At 49.4% G+C, this 25,507-nt stretch overlaps 1 protein-coding gene and 1 long non-coding RNA gene across 2 annotated transcripts in view; both read right to left on the reverse strand.

Moving 5' to 3' along the window:
- XKR7 (XK related 7) overlaps positions 1-21,842 on the reverse strand; it is a 56,331-nt gene extending 34,489 nt beyond the window's left edge. Inside the window, exon 1 of the mRNA XM_083447568.1 lies at positions 21,752-21,842. The gene's annotated coding sequence lies outside the window, so the exon portion shown is untranslated. The remainder of the gene's footprint in view (positions 1-21,751) is intronic.
- The window catches only part of LOC310680779, a 105,410-nt gene that overhangs the window by 70,284 nt on the left and 9,619 nt on the right, over positions 1-25,507 (reverse strand). The window lies entirely within an intron of this gene.

Here is a 25,507-nt window from a genome sequence, read left to right on the forward strand (position 1 = left end):
TAGCCACTGTGGCCTTAACTAGCTTATGACTTCTTCATTGGTGCAATGCTCCTGAATTTAAAACTGAACTGCTGCAAGGGAAGTAAAAGCTACTCTCTATTCTGCCTTGGTCAGAGCTGGAAGGGAACCCGAGGGTCATCTAGTCCAACCCCGTGCAATGCAGGAAGCTCAGGATAGTCCAAGACAAATGGCCATCCAAGCTCTGCTTAAAAACCTCCAAGGAAGGGGAGTCCTCCATTATCTGAGGGCGTCTCTTCCACTGTCAAACTGCTCTTGCCATCAGAAAGTACTTCATGATGTTTAGTCGCAATCTCCTTTCTTGTAAGTTGAATCCCTTGGTTCGGGTTTTAACCTCGAGAGTAGGAGAAAACAAACTTGCTAAATTAGCTAAAATGTATAAAACAAGTAATAAATGTTGGAAATGTAAAGAAAAGGAAGGAACTTTCTATCACATGTGGTGGGAATGTAAAAAAGTGGAAAAACTTCTGGGAAATGATATATAAGGAGATGAAAAAGATGTTGAAATATACGTTTATTAAGAAACCAGAAGGATTTTTACTTGGCATTGCAGGAGATGACATTAATAGACAGGATTGTAAGTTGTTTTTATATGCAATGATGGCAGCAAGAATATTATTGGCACAAAAATGGAAGCAAGAAGACGAAAGAAGAATGGCGGATGAAATTAATGGACTATGCAGAATTGGATAAATTAACTGGAAGGATTTGAAACCTGCGGGACCAGAGATTCTTAGAAGACTGGAGTAAATATATGAACTATTTGGAAAGTAATTGTGATGAACAGATTACGCTAGTAGGACTGCAAGACGTTCTGTAAGGAGGACTATTTGAAATATTGCAAGAAAGACTATGAGGGGAATTATTAGTTAATGATAATTAAGAGTAATAGAGAAATTAAGAAATGCAGAATAAGTGATAAAGAACGGAAAATCTTCAGAGGTTGTTGACGGAAGGCTAAAATATTGTATAAGATAAGAAGTTATGTTATATGATTGTTGGAAATGATATGTTAAAAAAATGTAATAAAAATGTCTATATATGTGTGGGGGGGTGTGGGGTTGTATATATAAACCTGCTCCACCTTCCATGTGGCAGCTCTTTAGATATTATTATTATTATTATTATTATTATTATTATTATGCTTTTCCTCAGTAGATCACAGGGCAGTTCACAACAAAATTTGAAGATGGCTATTATATCCCCCTGGACGTGGGTGGTGCTGTGGTCTAAAATACTGAGCCTAGGGCATGGGAGGCAAACTAAGGCCGGGGGCCGGATCCGGCCCAATCGCCTTCTAAATCCAGCCCGCAGACAGTCCAGAAATCAGCGTGTTTTTACATGAGTATAATGTGTGCTTTTATTTAAAATGAATCTCTGGGTTATTTGTGGGGCATAGGAATTCGTTCATTCCCCCCCCCCCAGCCAAAAAAATATAGTCCGTCCCCCCACAAGGTCTGAGTGACAGTGGACTGGCCCCCTGCTGAAAACGTTTGTTGACCCCTGGCCTTGGGCTTGCCGATCAGAAGGTTGGCGGTTTGAATCCCCGCAACGGGGTGAGCTCCCGTTGCTCGGTCCCTGCTCCTGCCAGCCTAGCAGTTTGAAAACACGTCCAAGTGCAAGTAGATAAATAGGTACCACTCCAGCGGGAAGGTAAATGGTGTTTCCATGCACTGCTCTGATTTCCAGAAGCGGCTTAGTCATGCTGGCCACAAGACCCGGAAAAACTCTGCGGACAAACGTCGGCTCCTGCAACTAGTAAAGCAAGATGAGCGCTGCAACCCCAGAGTCGTTCGCGACTGGATTTAATGGTCAGGGGTCCTTTACCTTTTTTTATTATATCCCCTCTCAGTCTCCTCTTTTCCAGGATAAACATACCCAGCTCCTTCAACTGTTCCTCATATGTCTTGGTTTCCTGATCCTTGACCAGACCCTTGATGAAGGGTCTGGAAACCAAGCCTGATGAGGAACAGTTGAGGGAATTGGATATGTTTAGCCTGGAGAAGAGGAGGCTGGGGGGAGATATGAGAGCCATCTTCAAATATCTAAAGGGTTGTCACATGGAAGATGGAGCAAGCTCATTTTCTGCATTATGAGGGGTTCGAATAGACTGACCCTGGGGTGTAGCTTGCAGCTTTACAATTCTTTGTTGTTGTTGTTTAGTCGTTTAGTCATGTCCAACTCTTCGTGACCCCATGGACCAGAGCACGCGAGGCCCTCCTGTCTTCCGCTGCCTCCCGCAGTTTGGTCAAACTCATGCTGGTAGCTTCAAGAACACTGTCGCACCATCTCGTCCTCTGTCGTCCCCTTCTTGTGCCCTCCATCTTTCCCAACATCAGGGTCTTTTCCAGGGAGTCTTCTCTTCTCATGAGGTGGCCAAAGTATTGGAGCCTCAGCTTCAGGATCTGTCCTTCCAGTGAGCACTCAGGGCTGATTTCCTTCAGAATGGAGAGGTTTGATCTTCTTGCAGTCCATGGGACTCTCAAGAGTCTCCTCCAGCACCAGAATTCAAAAGCATCCATTCTTCAGCGATCAGCTTTCTTTATGGTCCAGCTCTCACTTCCATACATCACTACTGGGAAAACCATAGCTTTAACTATACGGACCTTTGTTGGCAAAGTGATGTTTCTGCTTTTTAAGATGCTGTCTCCCTTAGCTGAACCTAATTTACAAGGTTGTGAGGATGGAATCGGGAGAGGAGACCCATCTGTGCCATGCTGAGTTTTCTTTGAAGGAAAGGCAGGACATCAAAGCAAAAAGAAAATAAATAGCAGTAAAATAACAAAAGAAGACCCTCCAGGATTTGGCCACTTAAACCTGCTCTCCTCACCCCAACAGCCCCTCAAGGGTGGACTTTGGTACTTTGCACAAAATTTGGAACCGCCAAATATTTCTTATTTTCACCATAAATAATATTATTATTTTGCTCAAAGCCCGGGGGGGGGGGGGACCACCTGCACCACCCTAAATCTAGCGCTGAATCCATCACCTTCCCTTCTGGTCTGCATGCTGACAAGTGTGATCTAACAAACCCACAGCTGCCTGTTTTATGATGGTGTTGGTGGGGGAGAGACAAGTGAGGGGGGTGTCTCTAAGCCTTTAATCAATGCTCTTTGACGTGACATCATTCAGACTGACTTGCCACTCGGAGGCCTGTCTAATTATCTGACTTTGCACGATGCATAATGGATTTAAACGGCTGCAGCCCAACCCCCTCCCAAAGGCCATTTTCCCTCTCCTTGTTCTAAATAAAGGATTATAGACTAATATCGCCAAATTACTTTTTAGGAAAAATTCTACTCCATATCAATTAGGTTTAGATCTGCGGGTTTTTATCTCTCCCTCCACCACCTTTTCTCTGTCTCTCTCTCTTTTTTAAACAGAAGAAGTCGGGGGGGGGGAATCCTAGATGATGATTAATGAATTTAGTTACAAGGGGGGCTTGCTTTTCTTCTTCCCGACACTCAGAAATGGGTGGTTGTAATTGGAACAACTTGCGAGCGTGGCTGGCTGGGGAGAGAAATGCTCGGATTGGTTTGGATTATTTATATCGCTCTGAAGAAGGTTAATAATGAGGGTCTTTAACTGGCCACTCGCTGTGCGGCTCATCTCCAGGCAGCGGCTGGAATACGAAACGTTTTTGTTTTTTCAACAGGTCTATTCCGGAATGCAACGTTTAAAATGGCACTTGGGGTAAAGTGAGAAGTGCTTGTGGCAAAATATATGTAAAAAAACCCTCCCACAGATTCAAAGCACGCGATTGTCTGCTTTGTGGCAAACAGGGTGCTGCGGCAGCTTGCACTTTGGAAGAGATGATTAATCATTCAGATTAAAGGTAAAGGTAAAGGTACCCCTGCCCGTACGGGCCAGTCTTGACAGACTCTAGGGTTGTGCGCCCATCTCACTCAAGAGGCCGGGGGCCAGCGCTGTCCGGAGACACTTCCGGGTCACGTGGCCAGCGTGACATCGCTGCTCTGGCTAGCCAGAGCCGCACACGGAACGCCGTTTACCTTCCCGCTAGTAAGTGGTCCCTATTTATCTACTTGCCCCCGGGAGTGCTTTCGAACTGCTAGGTTGGCAGGCGCTGGGACCGAGCAACAGGAGCGCACCCCGCAGCGGGGATTCGAACCGCCGACCTTTCGATCGGCAAGCCCTAGGCGCTGAGGCTTTTACCCACAGCGCCACCTGCGTCCCTAATCATTCAGATTAAGAGCATACAAATAACAGTTCTGGATCGGGCCAATGGCCCATCTAGTCAGCATCCTGTTCTCACAGGGCCAACCAGATGCCCATTATGGGAAACCTGAAATCAGGACCTGAGCACAAGAGAAACTCTCCCCTCCTGTGGTTTCCAGCAACTGGTGTAATAAATGAAAATCTGCCCTGATTCCCTTATGGGGGACACAAGAGCCCTTAAAGAGTCCTTTGTAGGTCCTCCATCGGTTGGAGAAAATAACAACCAGAGAATATTGAGAAGCAAAGCAGCTAGTAAGCCTGATCCTTATTGAACTGTTGCAACAGGGTGCTCCCCTCACACGCAGAAAAGGAGGAGGACCCAGAACAAAGGTGTGAAATAGACATTTTAAATTGCCCGCCCTGGAGTCCAAGACCACCCCCAGACACATCATACCTACATCACGGAAAGGGCGGTCTACAGCAGAAATCTGAGTGCGTTGTTTATCTCGCCTGACAGGTTACCTGTTAATGCTCACTTGATTGGATACCCTGGGGAGCCTGGCTAGTCTTTTGTAGTGACAAATACCCAGTTCCTGAGCCAGGCCAAAGGCTCACCCCATTCATACACAGATATACCCTCAAGACAGGTTTTGTGAATGAAAAGACAATGGGGAGGCTTTTCCATTTCCCTTTGACCTTGCAGAGAAAACATTTGGTCAGTTTGAAAGCCAAAATGGCTCCAGGACTGCCCTCCTGCGCTCCTTCAGACATGTGGTTCACATATTTATGTACGTGTTTGTTTGGTATATATAAGACTTTAATTTATTTATTTCACTGGCTTTCAGAAGCATTGCTGCCTCCAACTGTGATGGCCTTGGACCTAAGATGGTTTTAAAAGAGGATTGGACAAATTCATAGAAACGTGGAATTGTAGAATTGTAGAGCTGGAAGGGGCTCCCAAGGGCCATCTAGTCTTGCAATGCTCAACTAAAGCATCCATGACAAATGGCCATTGTAAAACCATCCAACCTTTGTTTAAAAACCTCCACGGAAGGAGAGTCCACAACCTCCTGAGGCTGTTCCACTGTCAAACAGCTCTTACCGTCAGAAATCTTTTCCCTGATGTTTAGTCGGAATCTCCTTTCTCGTAACTTGAAGCCGTGCGTTCGAGTCCTACCCTCCAGAGTGGTAGAAAACAAGCTTGCTCCCTCTTCCATGGGACAGCCCTGAAGTTGGATGAGGCTATCAAAGGCTACCAGCTACAAAGACTATGCCCAAGGTTGGAGGCAGCATGCTGTTGAAGTGTTTCTGAGCACAATTCAAAGTGTTGGCGCTGACCTTGGAAGCCCCAAACGGCCTCGGTCCAGTATACCTGAAGGAGCATCTCCACCCCCATCGTTCTGCCCGGACACTGAGGTCCAGCGCCGAGGGCCTTCTGGCGGTTCCCTCACTGCGAGAAGCAAAGCTACAGGGAACCAGGCAGAGGGTCTTCTCGGTGGTGGCGCCCTCCCTGTGGAACGCCCTCCCACCAGATGTCAAAGAGATAAACAACTGCCAGACTTTTAGAAGACATCTGAAGGCAGCCCTGTTTAGGGAAGCTTTTAATATTTGATGCATTACTGTGTTTTGATATTTTGTTGGGGGGTTCCCAGAGTCGCAGGGGAGGCCCAGCCAGATGGGCGGGGTATAAGTAATATATTATTATTATTATTATTATTATTATTATTATTATTATTATTATTGAATCATAAGCCGGGAAAGGTCTGTTGCCCTCAGGGCCTGATTCTAGGCTTCCCATAGGCACCTGGTAAGGATAGAGTGCTGGACAAAATGGTCCTTTTTCCTAATTCTGCAATCTCTTCTTTTTTTGCTCATGATGCTTCCAGCCTCGCAGCTTTGAACGCCCCCCTCGCAGACACGCTCCTTGCTCTACCACTGTAAGCTACGTGAGGAATTGCAGGCTCTTTTCACACACTTCATGGGGCACGGCATATTTTTTTTAACATGCTCATCCCTCTTGTGTTCTGTCCACACTGCTGAACACTACATGGCTGCAGGGACAGGCAAGTGACAATGAGCTTCAGCACGCTATATTCGTAGAAAGAAAACAGCGATACCGTTCTGAACTGTGGAGAGGCAGCAAAAGGCTCAGGCACCTGAAATGTCACTGCACATGGTTAGGAGCGTTACTCTTTCAAAAGGCAGACAAGGAGGAGTAAGGCAGTCTTTGCCAACCTGATGCCCTCCCAATGTTTTAGACTACAACTCCATTCAACGCTGAGCAGCTCTATGCAGCCTGCAACAGCTGCCTCCTCCCCCATGAATTTGTCTCCTCCTCACGGGTGGCTCTGTGGGTTAAACCACAGAGCCTAGGACTTGCCGATCAGAAGGTCGGTGGTTCGAATCCCCACGACGGAGTGAGCTCCCTTTGCTTGGTCCCTGCTCCTGCCAACCTAGCAGTTCGAAAGCACGTCAAAGTGCAAGTAGATAAACAGGTACCGTTCTGGCAGGAAGATAAACAGCATTTCTGTGTGCTGCTCTGGTTCGCCAGAAGTGGCTTAGTCCTGCTGGCCACATGACCCGGAAGCTGTATGCTGGCTCCCTCGGCCAATAAAGCGAGATGAGCGCCGCAAACCCACAGTCGGTCACGACTGGACCTAATGGTCAGGGGTCCCTTTACCTTTACCTGTATATCTTGTGGGAGCAAAGTGTCAACAGCCAAGAGGCACACTTGCAGACTTCAGGGTGGGAATCAGTCACATGCCAGCAAGTTGAGGCTCCACTGTTTAGTTTGCGCAACACACCCACTTCCTCAAAGCATCAGCCTTTTTGCAATTAGGAAAGAGAGGGGGAAGTACGAGATAGCCCTTACTTTGCTGCAACCGCCATGCAGGCTCTCTGCAAACAAATCAGAGATAATGCTAATTGAATAGCCAGCACTGTCTAATCTCCCTGCAAACAAATCAGGAAGACAGGTTGTTTGGAGGTGTCCAAGCAAGGAGTGAGTGGGCAAGCACTCTACAGAACCTGTAGGCATTATACTTTGCGTTTGGTTGGCCTTTCCCATTATTCGAATGTGAAAACCAAGGCAAGAGGAGGGTCCTGATGTAGCAGATCAAAGGCCCATCTAGTCCACCCTTCTCTTTCCAAGGTCAGTCAACCAGATGTCTCTGGAATCTCTCAAGAAGGCCTGAATGTGATGAATGTGAATCTCTTGCTTCTCTCCAGCATCCGGTACACAGAGAGAGCTACATTGTCTTTGACCATACAGGTTAGCTGTCATGGCTAGAAAGAGTTAACAGACTCCCAGCCCTCTCCCCGAAGTTGTCTCACCCCGTCTTTGAAGCCACACTGTTGACTCAGTTTCAGTTTGCTGTCCACTATAACCTCTAATCATTCTCGGAAGTCCCACTGCTGAGCTGGTTGACGGTTATTCCCTGGCATGATGACAAAACCAAAATTACTTGCCCGTCTCTGACCGGAGACGAGCGGCAGCTTGTATTACAGTTCTTAGGACTCATCTTGACTTCTGCCAGTCCCACCACTTTCCCCCAGGAAAACCTGATCTTTACTGCTGGATCGGAGCCAATGTCTATCGGGTTTTCCACGGACTGATGTTTGCTCCGATTCAGCAGTAAAGAGCAGGTTTTCCCTGGGGAAGCAGTGAGGCAAACAGAAAACAGCTTGGACCCGTGCCTAGAAAACACAGGGGAAGTGGAAAACCGCTCAGACCCATGCTTCCTAGGACCAGGACAAGCAGAAATGTGCGCAAGCCCATCATGTGGAAGCATAATGTGCAGATGTTAAAACAGCCTCCCCCAACCTGGTGCCCTTCACATGCTTCAGACGACATTTCTCAGCAGACTTTGGTTTTTCAAATTTCAGCAGTCGTCCTGCATGAAGCCAAAATCTGGCATGCCCCTGCTTCTCATCTTCTGTTCCGCTCATGCTGTGTCATAGATGCAGCACCCTGGGGTGTCCCCCACTTAGCTTGGCACCTAGTGCAGGGAAAACAGTTGCGCTGCCCTAAATCCACCTAAAGAATCTTTTAATGAGGATGAAAGAGGAGAGGGCAAAATATGGTCTGAAGCTCAACATCAAAAAAATGAAGATCATGGCCACTGGTCTCATCACCTCCTGGCAAATAGAAGGGGAAGAAATGGAGGCAGTGAGAGATTTTACTTTCTTGGGCTCCATGATCACTGCAGATGGTGACAGCAGTCATGAAATTAAAAGACGCCTGCTCCTTGGGAGAAAGGCGATGGCAAACCTAGACAGCATCTTAAAAAGCAGAGACATCAACTTGCCATCAAAGGTCCGTGTAGTTAAAGCCATGGTTTCCCAAGTAGTGATGTATGGAAGTGAGAGCTTGACCATAAAGAAGGCTGATCGCCAAAGAATTGATGCTTTTGAATTATGGTGCTGGAGGAGACTCTTGAGAGTCCCATGGACTGCAAGAAGATCAAACGTATCCATTCTGAAGGAAATCAGCCCTGAGTGCTCACTGGAAGCACAGATCGTGAAGCTGAGGCTCCAGTTTTCCAGTATACATTTAAACACAATTTAACATCCAAATCTCACCAACTACTTCTTTGGACTTCCACCAGCATGTCTGACAATTCTCCGTATTATCACATCTTCTCACATTTCTCAATTTAATATTGCACTTTATCATTATTAGACTTATCATGGTTTTTAAGCAATATTTCTACCAATACTTCTCACAGAGCTTCTTGAAAACTTACAAACGTTAACTGATCGCCGAAGAATGGATGCTTTTGAATTATGGTGCTGGAGGAGACTCTTGAGAGTCCCATGGACTGCAAGAAGATCAAACGCATCCATTCTTAAGGAAATCAGCCCTGAGTGCTCACTGGAAGGACAGATCCTGAAGCTGAGGCTCCAAGACTTTGGCCACCTCATGAGAAGAGAAGACTCCCTGGAAAAGACCCTGATGTTGGGAAAGATGGAGGGCACAAGGAGAAGGGGACGACAGAGGATGAGATGGTTAGACAGTGTTCTCGAAGCTACCAGCATGAGTTTGATCAAACTGCGGGAGGCAGTGGAAGACAGGAGGGCCTGGCATGCTCTGGTCCAGGGGGTCACAAAGAGGCGGACACGACTAAACAACAACAAATCCACCTCTGTTGTAGTGCAAGAAGCAAAACCCAGAATATTTGTGGTAGGAAAAGTTACAAGCAGGAAGTTGTGGGACGTGAGCTATGTGGAAAAGAAATACTATGCCCTCCCTAAAACCTCTGCAGGAGCGAAACAGTACAGTTGTACCTTGGATCTCAAATGCCTTGACTCCCAAACAAATCGGCTCCTGAACAATCGAAACCTGGAAGTGAGTGTCCCGGTTTTCAAACGTTCTTTTGGAACCCAACCGTCTGATGCGGGTTCTGTGGGTTCTGTGCTTTGGTTTCCGAACGTTTTGGAAGTTTAACAGACTTCCGGAAAGGATTCCGTTCGACTTTAATGGTACGGCTGTATTGAAAGCCGGATCAAACCTATTCCGTCCTGACACCATCATGTGCACAAATCATTCTCAATACACAATGAAAATGGCAGCCTGAGAGGAGTCATGCAAGTCAGCTAAGCAATATATCCAGTATATCTGAAGAAGCGTCTCCACCCCCATCGTTCTGCCCGGACACTGAGGTCCAGCTCCGAGTGCCTTCTGGCAGTTCCCTTGCTGCAAGAAGTGAGGTTACAGGGAACCAGGCAGAGGGCCTTCTCGGTGGTGGCGCCCGCCCTGTGGAAATAAGTAGCTATCCTATCTTTAAAAGACATCTGAAGGCAGCCCTGTTTAGGGAAGCTTTTAATGTTTGATGCATTATTGTATTTTAATATTTTGTTGGAAGCAGCCCAGGGTGGCTGGGGAAGCCCAGCCAGATGGGCGGGGTATAATAATAATATATTATTATCATCATCATCATCATCATCATTATTATCTCACTTCCAACTAAACATCAGGAAAAACTTTCTGACAGTAAGAACTATTCAACAGTAAAACGGTCTGCCTTGGGAGGTGATGGATTTTTCCTTCCTGGGAGGTTTCTAAGCGGAGGTTGGATGGCCATCTGCCAGGGATGCTTTTGTTGAGATTCCTGCAGTGCAGGGGGTTGGACTAGATGACCCTCGGGGTCCCTTCCAGCTCTATAATTCCATGATTCCCAAATGCTACACTTTTCATTATATCAGCTGATTACAGAATGATGCGTATTGGCAACGCTCGGCAGGTGAGTCCCATTTTTCGGAACAAATTCAGTTCGCTCCAGCACCCTGTGAGAAAATAGGCACTGTAGCCATTCGGCACGTCTGGTTAGAGGGTAAGGATCTCCTTACTACCCACCTAGCAAATGCATTTTTAAACATTTAAGTTGCCCCAAATCTATATATTTTCCTGTGCACCATACAGATCTGCCTTCCAAATACTATAATTTCCAGGCTTTCAAACCAGTGTATTATGTTGGAGATAGGGGCCATTGTACAGGAGAGGGTTAATGGGGCCAGAGGCATTGCTGAAACCTCCTTACTAGATGGTGGCAAAGTCACAGAGCATCTTCTGTTAGGGAGACTGCTAGCTTTCAATGGGGAGTGGGTGCTTTCTAGGCTAGGAAATCCCTGGAGGCCGTAAAGGGTCTTATGCAGTCTTCTTCCCCTCATCCCAGCTAAGAATGATGTAATCCGTAGACTGCTTCCAGATTCCCACTATTTTGCAGATGGGATTCAATTGCATAATGACAAATTCAGGTTACACAGCGGATCTGACACTCTTGTGCCTCAAGCCTGCTTCCCTAAAAAAAAGGGGGGGATTTTGCTGTAAGCAAAGAGGAAATGCAATGCAAATATGAGATAGCAATTGATGTGAGGGTGTGTACATAACCTCTTTGCAACCCAATCAAAACGAATTATCAGTCAACAGCAGGCATTATACAACCTCCCTGCAAACTTTGTGCAACAAGTCAGGATGAATGTTCAATAAACAGTTTGTTCGGAAGTGACCTCTGTCTGTGATACAGCTGAAAGGGAGGGGAAGGAGGCAAGCAGAAGTTTGGGGGGAGAAATAGAGGATCGGGAGATATAAGGTTGTGTCTCACTCTGGAAATCTGATGTGCAACAATGAAGTCAGCGATCTGTTGGCGAATTAAGCTGCAACTTCACCTTTGCCTGCATATAACGCTTGCTAATAAAATATTACAAAACACCATGAGCTTCCAGTGATCTAGAAAAAGAAAACAAACCCACACAAGCACTGTGTCTTGTGGGCAGCCTCCAACTTCTCACCTTGTGGGAAACTCAGGGCAAGCATAATAACAGGCTAGCAGTACGATTTCCATGCAAAAGCAAGAAAGTGGTACTTTCAGATGGCAGCAGTGGCAGAGCTTAATATGAGCCAGGATATCACCAGGATGGATATCATTAGGTCGTAGTTTATTTCTATGCCACCTGTCTGCCAAAAGGCTTGTATGCCAACCCATGCCTTCTGAAACGCCCTCTTCTGCACAGCTGTTAAGGATGCAAGAGCATTGCCCTCTTTCACACGTGCCCCACAATTTGCCCTCTTTTTTGCAGTGTAAAGGAGCAGGCACAGGGCGTCATCAGTGCATGTGCAGAGAACTTTTCCCTTACCACCCTGTGATCACAACCAGTCTGCCAAATGTCAAGGGGTTAGAGATAAATGCTTCCATGGCATGACTGAAGTTGCCACCATTTCCCCACCTAGCAGGTTTCCTGTCCTATGCCTTTAACAACTGCACATCAGGCAGAAATTCAACAGGTCAAGCCTTTCCCAATTTGGAGGGGCTGCAGGAAGCTAGATTGCACCTGTTGAATTTCTGCCTGCTGCACAGCTTCTTAAAGGCACGGGGCCTGTGTAAACGCAAGGTCTGATCCGCGAACAGGTCTAAGTCCCAACACCTCTCACTTGAGCAATTGTGAACTGAATGGGACAGGCTTCCTCAGTCTCGGCCCTCCAGATGTTTTGAGACTACAATTCCCATCATCCCTGACCACTGGCCCTGCTACCTAGGGATCATGGGAGTTGTAGGCCAGAAACATCTGGAGGGCCGAGGTTGAGGAAGCCTGCAGTAGGAGATAGAAATTTGGACGATTTGCATATGGCCCCCTTGGGAGATGAGATAGAAAACCCAAATTGTCCTCACCCAACAGTAACACAATGTGTGACATTTTAATGTACAGTATAGTCATACCTCGGGTTAAATATGCTTCAGGTTGAGCGTTTTCAGGTTACTCTCCGCGGTGACCCGGAAGTGCATTCCTTCCGGGTTTCGCCACTTGCGCATGCACAGACACTCAAAATGACGTCACACGCATGGGTGGAAGCGGTGAAACACAACCCGCACATGCACAGACGCAGAGTCACATGTTATGTTCTACTCAGGATGCGAACGGGGCTCTGGAACGGATCCCGTTCACATCAGAGGTACCACTGTATTTTTAATCTTTGTTGGAAACCGCCCAGAGTGGCTGGGGAAACTCAGCCAGATGGGTGGGGTACAAATAATAAATTATTATTATTATTATTATTATTATTATTATTATACTTTCAATAACTCACAATTTACTGCCTTTTGTGGTGCACAAAATTGGCTGCCTTGGGTACAAAGTCGTTGGAAAGTAAAGGTGCTTAGGTTTGCCAGATCCTCACCTGAAATTCCTTGTTGCCTTTTAAAATAACCCCGGGTGGTAGTGTACTTATTCAGCTGCTGCCTCGTTCCACAACTGTTCTGCTCACTCCCACCTGCTATACAGGATGAGTTCTACTCAGTTCTACTCTTGTCCTACCCAGGTGGGAGGCAGAGGCACAGCAGGTGGTCAAAGCACTGGCAGAAGTTTAGCTCCGGCACCACTACAATCAGACCCTGAACACCAAAGAGTTGCCACACATGCAGAAGACAACAGGACGCCTGGACCTTTAACAGCTGAGCAGAAGAGGGACTCTCCGCAGGTGCAACTTGCACTGTAAGCCACACTCAATGAAATTTCCTCTTCTGTACAGAACAACCGTGGGGAGTCCTGTCCTCTTTTGCATCTTGGCACCTTATGGACAGAAGAGCACAAGAAGATCCTACTGGATCACACCAAGGACCTATCTAGCCCAGCGTCTTATTCTCACAAGGACCAATGTGAGGCCCCAATGGGGATCCCACAAGCAAGACCTGGGCACTGCAGCAGCCTCTCTCCTCCCTTGCAATTGGTATTCAGTGGTATATAGCCTCCAGCTGTGGAGGGAGATGGTGGCCATTGTGGCTATTGGCCTGGATAGCTCAGTTGGCTAGAGTGTGGTGCTGATGATGCCAAGGTTGCAGGTTTGAGCCTCAGGGTCCCTTCCAACGCTACAATTCCATGATTTTATCTTACAATACGATAATCTTTATTGTCATTGTCCCATACAGAACAACAAAATTGAAAAAGTCTACATAAGACATTCAAAACCCAACAAGCCTGCTATCCCAGCTATCCCAACCTGGTTAGCCCCCTAAAAACTCTGATGCCCCATTTTTAAATACAATATACTCCCATACAGACTCCTTACAATGTGTTTAAAACCAAAATCGCATTTGGATAGAAACTGTTTCTCAGGCAGCTAGTCCTAGTCTTTATAACCCTGGACCTTCTTCCAGAAGGCAGAAGCTGAAAGAGATCATTTCCGGGGTGCGCACTATCCTGCACTATCTCTGCAGCTTTCTTATGGCACCTGGAAGCGTAGATTTGATCCAAGGTGGGAAGAGTGCACCCAATTATTCTCTACGCAGTTCTTTACAACCCTGGACAGCATTGTTTTTTCCCTGACCGTGCAGCTCCCAAACCACACACACAGACCATAAGTTAATACACTCTTAGTAGCCATGTGAAGTCACAATTAGCTGTGCAGCCATCCTTTGCTGCATAAATGTGCATCATTATTTGCAAGCTCTACTTAGAGTGTACTGTTTGGGTTTTGCAGACATGTAAACTAGGAAGGAAGGAAGGAAGGAAGGAAGGAAGGAAGGAAGGAAGGAAGGAAGGAAAGGGAGAGGGTGTGTGTGTGTGTGTGTGCGTATGTGCACGCACAAAGGATAGCATGAAAAAGCAGATAAGGACTGGAAGGAAAAGTTAGCAAACTGTGCAAAATACTAATTTGTTTATTTTGTGGAAGCTCTTCCTACAGCACAGTCCTAGGCAGGTTTACTGATCTCATTGGGCCTCACCCCCTAGGAAGTGTGCACAGGACTGCAGCCTGCAAGCCCCCATTAAGTTTCCAAGTCTTTGACAACCAAGGGCTACAGCTCAAAGCAACCCTTATGAACTCTCACACGGATCTCTCATGTATGTGGACAGGGGGTGCTTGTTCCACCATGAAATGCATGTCTGGGGGAAACAATTCAGAAACACTTGATCTGTGCAACTGCACGCAGATTGACAAACCCTTCAGATTTGCTCAGGGCTGCTGCCACAAGATGCTTTGCCATCCCACGGGTCCTCTGTGGTTGCTTCGTGTGGCCCATAGTGGATTCTTGCTAGTGGCCCATTTGTTCCAGCCGGGCCCGCAAAGTTTCAAGAGCTCTTGAACTGGATAGAGACTCCCGTACGGCTGCAACCTGGATCCAGTCTCCTTTTTGTATTATTTCAAGGTACGCTCTGCTTCCTAGCAGTGCCCTTACAAGATAGGTGTCATTCTAAAAATTATACATATGCAATCTAAACTCACAGTCACAATCAAAAAGGTCAATACATACAACCCACAAAATATCAGAGCAATAGCACTAATCCGAATCCAGAGTCAATACTGCCACATAAAACTCATTCTGCATTTGTAAAAAACTGGATCTTTTAGTGGGGCAGCACCTATACTCAGGAACTCCCTGCCTATTGTCATCATGCAGGCACCTTCAATGTTTAATAAGATATCCAAAATTATAGCTCTCTGCTTCATTTTATGTTGGCAAGAAAGCTCCCCCTGGGGAAATTTTCTCCCCCCATCTATTTAAATTTGGAGTGGCAATGAAGGGACCATGATGTGTCTAGTTCTGGCGGGGCCTCCCCTCTTTAGCCCTACTCACACACAGCAATTAGGCTTAGCTCCCATTCATGCAAATGGGAGCTTCCCCCCTCCAGCCTAATTGCTGCAGGAGCGTGCAGTTTGGGGGCTGGTGACACCTAGAGAAGGATAATGCTCCTTGCATGCTGCAGTTTCCCCTTCAAATCACCCTGGCACAGCAATTTGGCTTACAAAGAAAGATCCTATGCCTCTAAATGGGACCCTTTTTCTAATTCAAATTGCTCTCTCTCTCTCTCTCTGTGTGTGTGTGTGTGTGTGATTTTCCGAGGGGTGGCAGCTGGGGTTCTGTAACATTAACCTATTCCCACCCCTTGGCCAACCCCAGTGTGAGATCTAATTCCAGCTAGGATGACAATGTTTGCTTCCCTCGCAGAAGTTGGATTGCAAACTTTCTAGTTCCCTGAGCAACTGAGTATTGGCAGCGGGGTGTGTGTGTACTGGGGATACGTGATAGGTGAAAAGCACCTGAAAACCTGTGCAAAAATTGTCCCCCAACATCCGACTATGCCTGAAGGATCTTTGTTTCCCTCTTGACATTTCTACAATGTACATGATGAGAACAGGGCTTTGACCTCTTGTAACAAGGCACAGGGGATCTCCCCACCTTGGAAATCTTATCAGCCCCAGACAGATGCTGACGGGCTCATCATGTTAAGGTGGTTAATTATATCTTCACAAGCACATCACATTGGTGCTACAGAGGCTTCTGAACGCAAGGCAAGGCAGACAGACCACCTCCTTTCATGAAAGGCACTTTCCTGTAGGAATTTCCATGCAGCTTCTATGAGAATCATTGCATGTGACAATGGCTCAACATCACTTTTTGTTCCAAGGTGGTACCATGGACAGAAAACCTGCCTGTTCAGTGATCAGTCTGCACAGGGTCACATGAACCAAGCTATATAGGAACATAGGGAACTGCCTTGAACTGAAGTCAGCCCATCTAGCTCAGTATCGTCTTTACACCAGTGTAAAGGGGCAACTGCCCCCTTGGTCACCTACCCTATAAAAAGCATTATTCAGAACATCAGTTTTCACGACCCGCTAAGGAAAATAACAACGCAATAATATTCAAAAGCGTGACAATTAATTGCACATTTATTCAAAATCCAAATGAAACTAGTTTAGTTAATTCAACGTAATTTATTAACTTGATCCAGTGATACCAGCTTCTCAAACTCTGATAGTCATTTGCACCTCCAGAACCCCTCAGCGGCTCCTTTCTCTCTTAGCACCCCACTAGTTAATTCCACTTCCCACCAGGGGGCACCACTGGCCACTTTGGGAACCACTGGTCTACAATGACTGCACAGAGGAATTGTGCAAGGCGTGACTTGGCCCAGGGAGGCTCAACATTAGCCTCTAAGAAAATTCATTTCAGAATTGCAGGCTCCTCACAAATGCAGCCTCTCAGCAACCAAGTAAACCACAAGCACTATAGCTGGTTTTGCATGGAAACAGATTCTGTGATTTTTTGAAGAAGGGAAAATGTTTTGGTGCAAAATTATGCTCGGGGACAAGATGCCAGGCCTTGCACACAGGTGCACACACACATGCAATTGCAGAGATGAAATTGGGGAGAGTTTGAGCAAAGCCACCTCCTACCAAGTCAAAGCATGGGTCCATCGAGCCAAGCACGATGCATGCTAGCAGGCAACAGCCTTGCAAGCCAAAGATCCTATGATCAGATGCCAGATATTGAACCTGGGACCTCTGGTGTGCAAGGGATGCCTTTCGTCACAGAACTGTGGCACCAGCCCTAATATCTGCTGCGCACAAGAGGCGCCGTCTCCAGAACCGTGCTATAAAGGAGCTTATGAGATGCAAGGGGAGGGGGAGGGGGTCGGGAGGAAGCCCAGGCTCACATTCTCCTCTTCCCGGGCACAGTTCATCTAGCAATAATTCATCACTTCTTAGAAACAACTGTCTACTTCCTGCACCAAATCCAGCCTCGCTAATGGGTTTAGCAAACCGCATTTAACTGGTCAGTGGAGCAAGTGCCACAAATCCCAAGATTAGGAAGAGAGGGATACACAGCTCAAGAGCATCAGGGCCTCTCCGAGAGGGACAGCTTTAATTGGCTTAATGCCCTGCCTGGTGGAGCAGATCAGGGAGGGGAGAGGGACAGGCCGGAGAATAGAATAGGGGAACTTCACACCAATTGCCATGCCTGCTTATAATCCAGCAGTTCAGCGGGTTTATTTGTAGAGATGTGCATAGATGCTAGGAGAGGATATATTTATTTGATATTATCCTTCCTTCCTCACCCTGAGTTCAGCAGAGTCCCATCTCTTTGCAGTTTAAAAGGGAAGCTTTGATAGGCTAATTTTAGCCTTTTATTAAGTAATCCAGGATGCTATAAAGCAGAAGGGATTCTCCTAGTATCCCCCCCCCTTTTAAAACAATAATCACACAGACAGGTAAAAATAACATTTACTCTCTCAAAATACTTGTTGAAGAGTAACAGAGAACAGCAGCTTTGTTCAGGCAGGCTTAAAATGGTAATTCAGTTACAAAGACATTACTTTAGTCTAGCTTAAGAGGGTGTCTGAGCACATGCAGATTGCTGGAATGGGGTCAAAGAGCAAAGAGGAAGCAGCCTGGCCAGGTGATGAGATTACAGTATATGTATGGCAATGCCTTCCCCCTAACAGGGCACAGTAGGAGTCTCTCAGAAATGTACAGGTCCCTGAGCTTCAGCTCCTATCATATGCCTATCTAGCAAACATGCATTCTTGGTTTGACTGCATTGTAAATATGCCACACAATCGACCCAAGTGGCTTAAAACCAATTCATGCCTGGGCTGAGTGCCTGGGACCCACACAAACAATACATTGCCCTGTGCCTGGGCAATCCAAGACAAGCTGAATTATGCAACCTGCACATAGTGGGCAGATTTGTCCAGTTTATTGTCTTTGGCCTGATTCAAACCAGCTTTGATAGTTTGTAGGAAGGGCCAAGGGTTATAGAAAGGCACTGAAGCTCTGCCCCCGGCAAACGGGAGTCTCATCCAGCCACTCCTTTGGCTTTTGAGGATTTGGTGAGTATTGCTCACCCACTTTCTAGCATAGCTCTGCGGCCACTAAGATATTTTGGACATACAGTGGAGATAGGAAGCTGAATCCAGTGTCCAATATCACATGCTGTGCCCTGCAGATGGTCATGGTACACACCGTTCTGTTTATTTTCTGACCAGCGCTCCCATGCCAAAGCAGTGGTCTGATTGGATCCTGCACCAGGGCACACACAGGACCAGCCCAAGGCATTTTGTTGCTTGAAGCAAAGGACCAGATTCCTCCCACTCACTATTCCATGTATGGAAGCCAACTGGGCTGCCATTGATTCTTTTGAGGGGGTCGCATCCTGCACCACAGGTGTGGCAGTAAAACAGATTAGGGGATCCAGGCCAGGCTGTGTGAAGTAGCTGGGACTAAGGGCACCAACACGATTTTCTGAAGCCAGTACACTGTATGCAGACTGAACCCACTAAGTCACAAGAGAGAAGAAATTCAGGGGATTTCAGCCCCCTCCCAATAAATATCTGGTTCTCTGTGCTAAAACCACTTGTAGCAGTCTTCATTGCAACTCACTCAAATGCATCACAAATGCTTTGGGGTCTCAGGGTTAAGTCCTGCAGCTCAAGTCAAGGCCCAGCTACATCTCCATGCCCAAACTGAATCATCATGCTCCCCCCCCCCCAGTAATTTTCTTCAGCTAGCAATCAGCAATTTCCTCCATTCATAACCGACAAGCTGTACTTCATGAATCTGCAACAACTTGAGCCCGTCCTTACAGCAGCTGAATAATGGTGGGGGTGGGGCTCCTCAACGTCCAAGCCGCACAGAGCAAAACCACAAAAAGCTTTCAATGGTGAGCTGCACAAAAGGAAATCTGCCAGAGCCTTTTGCAAGCTCCACACGTGGCAATCCCCAGTGTCAGGGAAAATTCAGACTGGCGCGATGTTGCAAACCGACGGAATCCACTGAGGCTGCATTTCTCCATGAAGAGCACATTCTGCCGCTTTCCCTTGTCAATTCCCCGTGTCAACAGCTGCGATGAGAATGGGCTGGAATCATGAATGGGAGGGGACGTGGCTCGCCTTCTTTTGAATGGGGAGAGGAGCGGCCAAGGAGGCAGAGCTCTGTACCGTATGAAGGAGGTGCGCTCTGCGTTCGTTTCCTTCTCCTGAGCAAGGCCACGGGCAGCAGGAGCGGGGAAAACACCCACCACACGGCATCCCTGGGAGCCAGACGAGACCTCACCTTACACTGGAGCGTAAGGGCGAGAACTCCCTTCTGCAGCTCCAATTTGCAGCGATCGATGAATAGCTAAGCAGGCTCTTTCAGAAATTCACCATTGTCTCCAGCTCAGCTCCAACTTCCCTTGCAGGAAGATCCATTACAGACCGGTTGTGCCGTGTGGAGGGGGGGGGGGGAGCTCTGAGGCTCAGGAAAAGGAGAGCTGTCTGGAGTGGGCGGGAGGGGGGGGGAGCGAAAGGTCAGCTCAATAGTCTGGCCTGAGGAAATAGACCTGCCAGGAAATGATCATCTAAGAGCCCTGGAGTGGAGGTGGTTGCTGGAGAGGCATTCAGCGCACCTACTCCATCTGCGCTCTCCCTCTCAAGCCGGCTCCCAGGGGCCTACTTGGCTCCTCCCCGGTCTCAGATCCTTTGAAGGTGGTCTCGGGGAGTGGGGCGGTGGGGGGCTGTGGATAAAACGCAGGGAAGAAGAGGAGGGCGGGACGGGTGGGGGGGTGAAGAGGAGAGCTCTGGCTGGAAAACACGCGCACAGCTTCTGCCCTCGTCTCCAATTGGAGAGGGCCTTTCATTTCAATGGAATCACAGGCACTGTGACAAACCAGGCAGCGGTTGTCTGAGAGCAGCTCCCATGTAGCAATGATCTGCTAGCCTCAGTTGTTGGGGGGGGGGGGCTAGGCATGCCACTCCCCCCCCCCCCCACCACTACCAGTGCCAGCAAAAGGAAGCAAACAACGTCTCGGATCAGCCTGGTGCCCTCCAAACGTCCAGGGCTGCAGCCGACGGGGTTGGGGACCGTGTTATGAACAGGACAGCTCAGCACACTCTGGTGGATTCTTAGAAAGTCGGAGGCGCGTGGAGTAAAGGAGGAGGCAGCGCTTCTCAGGTTTCTCTAGGGAGCAGAATGGGACGGTGGACCCATTGGTCCCCTCCCTCCCTCTGCCATGCCTGCCTAACAGGGCTGTCATGACGGTGAAGTATGACTGGGATGCACTATAACCTTCTAACCTTCTCCTCACCCCCTCCCGCGCGTGTCTCCTGGGGTGAAGAATCTAATTCTATTTCTGACACCTTCTCCCCTTGAAAGAACCCGTGATTGCCTTGCCCTCCAACCTTTCATTTCATGGGTCCCGTTCCCTCTGGTCAATGAGATGCACGGCTACAGTTTAACAGCAGAGACACCCAGTTATGTCATGGCAATCCTTCTCTCTCCTCTCCTTCTCTCTCCCCTCCCGCCCCCCCACCACACATTGCAGTACCTTAGATAAATCATATTTAGTACAGCACTTAAAACATCTCCACACAGAGCACCAAATCAGAGTGACTCCACTGTCGCCTTCCTTTCCCATTGGTGAGAATTCGTTTAACAAAATCGATGCTGCTCTCCGATACCAAGCCAGGACTTGGCCCTGAACAGAAAGAGGGTGCCAAGTCCCCTTTAAGCATCCTTGAAGCTGGAGTCTTGGAAGTGGGATTTGTCCCTCAGACCCATAATAGGGACCAGCCAGGTGCTGCTAACCTCCCCGCCCCTGCTCGGAGCCAGATGGTTCAGCACATGCCTCAGATTTGTTGCCTTGCAGGGCTAAAGGGCTGATAAGTCTCTCTATGTCCAGGAGCCCGTAAAACCTCAGGCTACAAATTAGAGCTAGGAGGCCTGGCAGAATAAAGTGAATTATGCATTAGATTTCTAGCCCACCTTTTAGGGAGTGTAGCTTAAAGAAAGCACAGGCTCATTTCCTACCACCTGGTTTCAACAAGAGAATGGGCAGACGGAGCACCGAGGTTCCCTGGCCTGAATCAGGCCCTTTTGGGGAGAGGGGAAGGGGGTGGGGGTGCTGCTGGGCAGGGCAAGGGAAAAGGGGGAGGGAGGCGGCGGCCGGCTTGCCCAGGAACTGCCGGCGTGCCAGAGGGCTGCATGGCTGCTCTCTTTCCCTCCTACCTCGGGGACGGTTCCCCCCCTCCCTCTGGCTCGGAGCCCCCGCCCCCCTCCAGGCCGGCCGCGTCTCCTCTGCTCCCCGAGGTTCACGAGGCGCGGTCCCCCACCATCCTAAAACTTCCCCTGATGGGGAGCAGCGCCCGGGGGATAAGCCGGAGGGGTTCCCACCCACCCCACCCGGATCTGCCTCCGCCCCCCGCCCGCTCCCCCAGTGCGCACATGGAGGGAGCCCACCGCTCGGCCTGCCTTTTGTGCTCGCAGCCCCCTCCTCCAGCCCCCCGGGCTCGCCTTGCTCACCTCCAGACCTGGCCGAGTTGCAGGAGGTGGATGAGGGACTGGAGGATCCAGACGCAGAGGCGGCAGCAGCCGCCGCCGCCGGAGGAAGCCCGCGGAGAAGGCGGTTGCGGCGGCGGCGGCTGGAGGCCGGCTCGGGCGCTGTCCTTGGTGCTGGCGCTGTCCTTGGTGCTGAAGGCGGCGGCGGGCGGCCCCGGCGAGGCTCGGCTGGGCGCGGAGAAGTCGTAGACGAACCACCTGAAGCTGAGCAGCTGCACGACCAGCGAGGGCAGCAGCACGAAGAGCAGCGTGAGCCCGAAGAAGGAGTACTCGCCGCGCAGGTAGTAGTGCGCGGCCAGCCACAGGTCGCTGGCGCCGTCCGAGAAGAAGACGAGCAGGGCGCCCAGCACCCAGCAGCAGTCCAGCAGGCTGTACTCGCGGCCCGGCAGCAGCAGCGACGACGGGGCGGCGGCGGCGGCCGAGCCCGAGGCGGCGGGGCTGCCCGGGTTGGGCAGCGGAGGGGGCGGCGGCCCTCCTCGACGGGACCCCCGGGCCAAGCTCGAGCTGCAGCTCCCGCCGCCGCCGCCGCTGCCTCCGCCGCCGCCGCTCCCTCCACCGCCGCCGCCGCCGGATCCCTCCCGGCGCACGAGCGACGACGAGGCGGAGGCGGCGGCGGCGGCGCCTGCCGCTCCTCCATCCGACTTCGCGGCCATGTTGGAGGAGAGGCGGAGGGAGAAAGGAGGGAGAGACGGAGACTTCCGGATGGAGGGAGAGAGGGAGAGAGGGATGGAGAGAGAGAGAGAGAGGGAGGGAGGAAAGAGGGAGGAGAGTGGCCAGATTGGGGTGGGGGGAGGAAGGGGAGGAGGTGATGGAGGAGAGGAGGTGGGGGAGGGAAGGAGGGAGGGAGGGAGGGAAGGAGGAAGGAAGGCAGGCAGGCAGCGCCCTCTTTCTCCCTCCTCTCTCGATCACCTCCCTAGATCAGGAGAGGGGGGCGTCTGGAGGAGCACGAGAGCCGCCTCCCTCCGCCTCCCATTCATTCCTCTAACGGCTCATTCACGCGCTCCCTCCGGAGCTGCTTCGGGCGGCGCCCTCTCCACCCTCTCCCTCGCCGCCTTGCAGGAGTCCCAGACCGGCCCCTGCTCTCCCTCCTCTTCCCCACCGCCGGCCTGCCACGCCTCCCTGCTCCCCTCGCCTAATCCTGCCGGGGACTCCCTGCTCCCCTCTTCAAAGGTGGGAGGCAACGGGCCACGGCTCGCCCCCCACCGCCCCAATCTAGAGCATGCATGATGTTGCAAGGATGCTGCTGGCTGCCCCTCCCACCTCATGCCGGTTCGCGGACTCTTCTATCATTTGAGGGGGGGTCTATCTCCCCGTGCAGGTGTGGAGGTTGGGGGGCTTGACAAAGGCTAAGAGTCTCCTGGGTGGGGCTCCTGCCGCTGCCTTGACCGTTCAGTTCAGATTGCTGTAGCCCTGGCCACACGTGTGCTCGGCGCTGTGCAAATCGCATCAGCCGGGAGGGTTTTTCCTCGGAGGTAAGACGGTTATTGGGGATTTAGCCATTTAAACTGTGGAGCCGGCAGGGTGTCTGGAGTCATCAATGCCAACCCCAATGATTGCGCTACAACACACAGGGGGGTAGTTAGGTAGTTAGGTTAGTTCTTGCCAATGTTATAGAGAATGCTTGGCGTTGGGAGATTGGACTTCCTGTGACTTGCATGATCTTTCTGAGGAGACCTCCCTGTCCTGGCTACTGTCAGGTACTTTTGTTGATTGGTGACTACAGATCTTCTCAAGCCACTTCCACCCTGCCTCCATGTTGCCTTAAAAGAGAACGGACTGGTCCAGGGATGATAGCCAACTGGCTACAGTTCATGATGGCTGTCCTCTAAGGCTACTGAGTGCCCAATCGCAGGAGAGGAGAATGCTCTGGTGCCCCAGTCCTACTTGTGGGTTTCCCAAAAGAGACATCTAGTTGGCTATTGTGAGATCAGGGTACTGGTCTAGATGGGCCATTGACTTGATCCAGCAGAGCTCCTCTTAGGTTCTTATTTTTTAATCCCGTCCCTCCCAATTCTCCGGTGTTTCAGCTGCCTAGCTAGTGTGAAAGGCCTTTAAACAGTTGTGGGAACATATCATGCCCCTTCTTTTTCAAGCGACAGATACATAAATGTCCTTTGAAAAACAATACTAGCAATTAGACTGCCTTGCCTTATGTGTCCGCCAAATGCCAGATTTCAACCTCGTACATATGCCCCTTACGGGGTGTTCTCTGTACAGAAATAAATCCCATTGTATTCAATAGAATTTACTCCCAGGTTAAGTGTGCATGGGATTGCAGCCTTAATAATTCTGGCACACCAAGGAGACAGATGATCAGTCCTCCCAGTGTCTTAATAAAGATGATGTGTTTTAAAACACACACAAGATGCATTTTCAGCCTTTGTTATGCTGCCGTTTTGTAACCCACTCGGAGCCTTAGGAAAGTGCAGAGCAAGAAATCAAATAAAAGGAGAATCGAATACTGCCTTTTTTCACTTTCCTCCTCTGCCTTTGTTTTCTTCTTTGTCATCATTGCAGGCCTGTATGACCCCCTAACCCAAATGGGGCCTCCCTCCTCATGTCACTCCTGCTTCTCAGGGACCGTGAAGTGAAGGTTTCAAAGGGGATTCTCCAGGGGGTTTGCAGAAATGATGGGGAAATAATTTCCCAGTAATCTTTAGTCCTCTCCAGAGGCTGCCCAGATCCCCTGAGCCAAAACTGAAAGGATGCAATAGGCAATAGGGTCTACAAGTTTCCTGCAGGATGTAAAAGAAATTAAGCGTAAGCAGGGAGAAAAAGAAGCCTTTTCTCTGCTAACCAGAGGAAGAAAACCTAGCAAAAGGGCAAGCCTTGAAGCCTCCGAACAGGAGAGATAAGGGCTAAAGGGAAGCAGCTTGAATGAGATTGGGCATTTGATTAACTGTCTGTCATTCTCGCTCTCAAGCAAAAACTGGATCTGCAGGATGTCGTGTCTTCTTCAGCAGGATGGGAGAGCGGGCTGTGGAAGGGAACCAGCAAATCGTGGTTTCGAGATTGTGTCACAGCTGCAGCGCATGAATGGCGCCGCAGGTGTTGTGAATGCTCACAGATATTTGGCCTGGATCAGCACATTGCTAAGGCCAAGGAAAAGAGGCTCTTCTAGCTTAACCAGGAGTTCTGGGGCCCTGGGCAATGCTCAGGACACCATTCCTGATGGGGTGGGGTTCTCCTACACAAGGAACGTCGGAAGCTGCCTAATAGCGTGTCAGATCATCAGTCCGTCTGCCCCAGTACTGTCTACACAGACTGGCAGAGGCTTTCTGGAGTCTGTCCCAGCTGTACCTGGAGATGCCTTCAGGGTTTGAACCTGGGACCTTCTGCATGCTATGGCCCTTCAAGCCCCACTGAAAGGAACAGGTGCTGCGCAAGAGCATGTACTGTGCCCATCGTGGTTAATTAGCCCCTGACAGCCATGGGGCATCGCTTATCAAGGACCCTTTCCACCCAGCTAGCCTTTGTGTTGCACTTACAGCAGAGCAAGTCAACGGAGCAGGGAGGACGTGTTTTTCAACCTCACCCTCATTTCTGTATATTTTGAGAAGCGGACATACAGCTGAACTATGGAACTCACTCCCACAAGAGGCAGAAGCAGCCACCGACCGAGATGGCTTAAAATTAGACAAATCCATGCTTGGGAGGGCTGCTGATGGCTTCTAGCCATGATGGCTAGGCCCTGCCTCCACAACTGGAAGCAGCGATGCT

The sequence above is a fragment of the Podarcis tiliguerta genome, assembly GCF_965153285.1.
Source record: "Podarcis tiliguerta genome assembly, chromosome: 6".
NCBI lineage: Eukaryota > Metazoa > Chordata > Lepidosauria > Squamata > Lacertidae > Podarcis > Podarcis tiliguerta.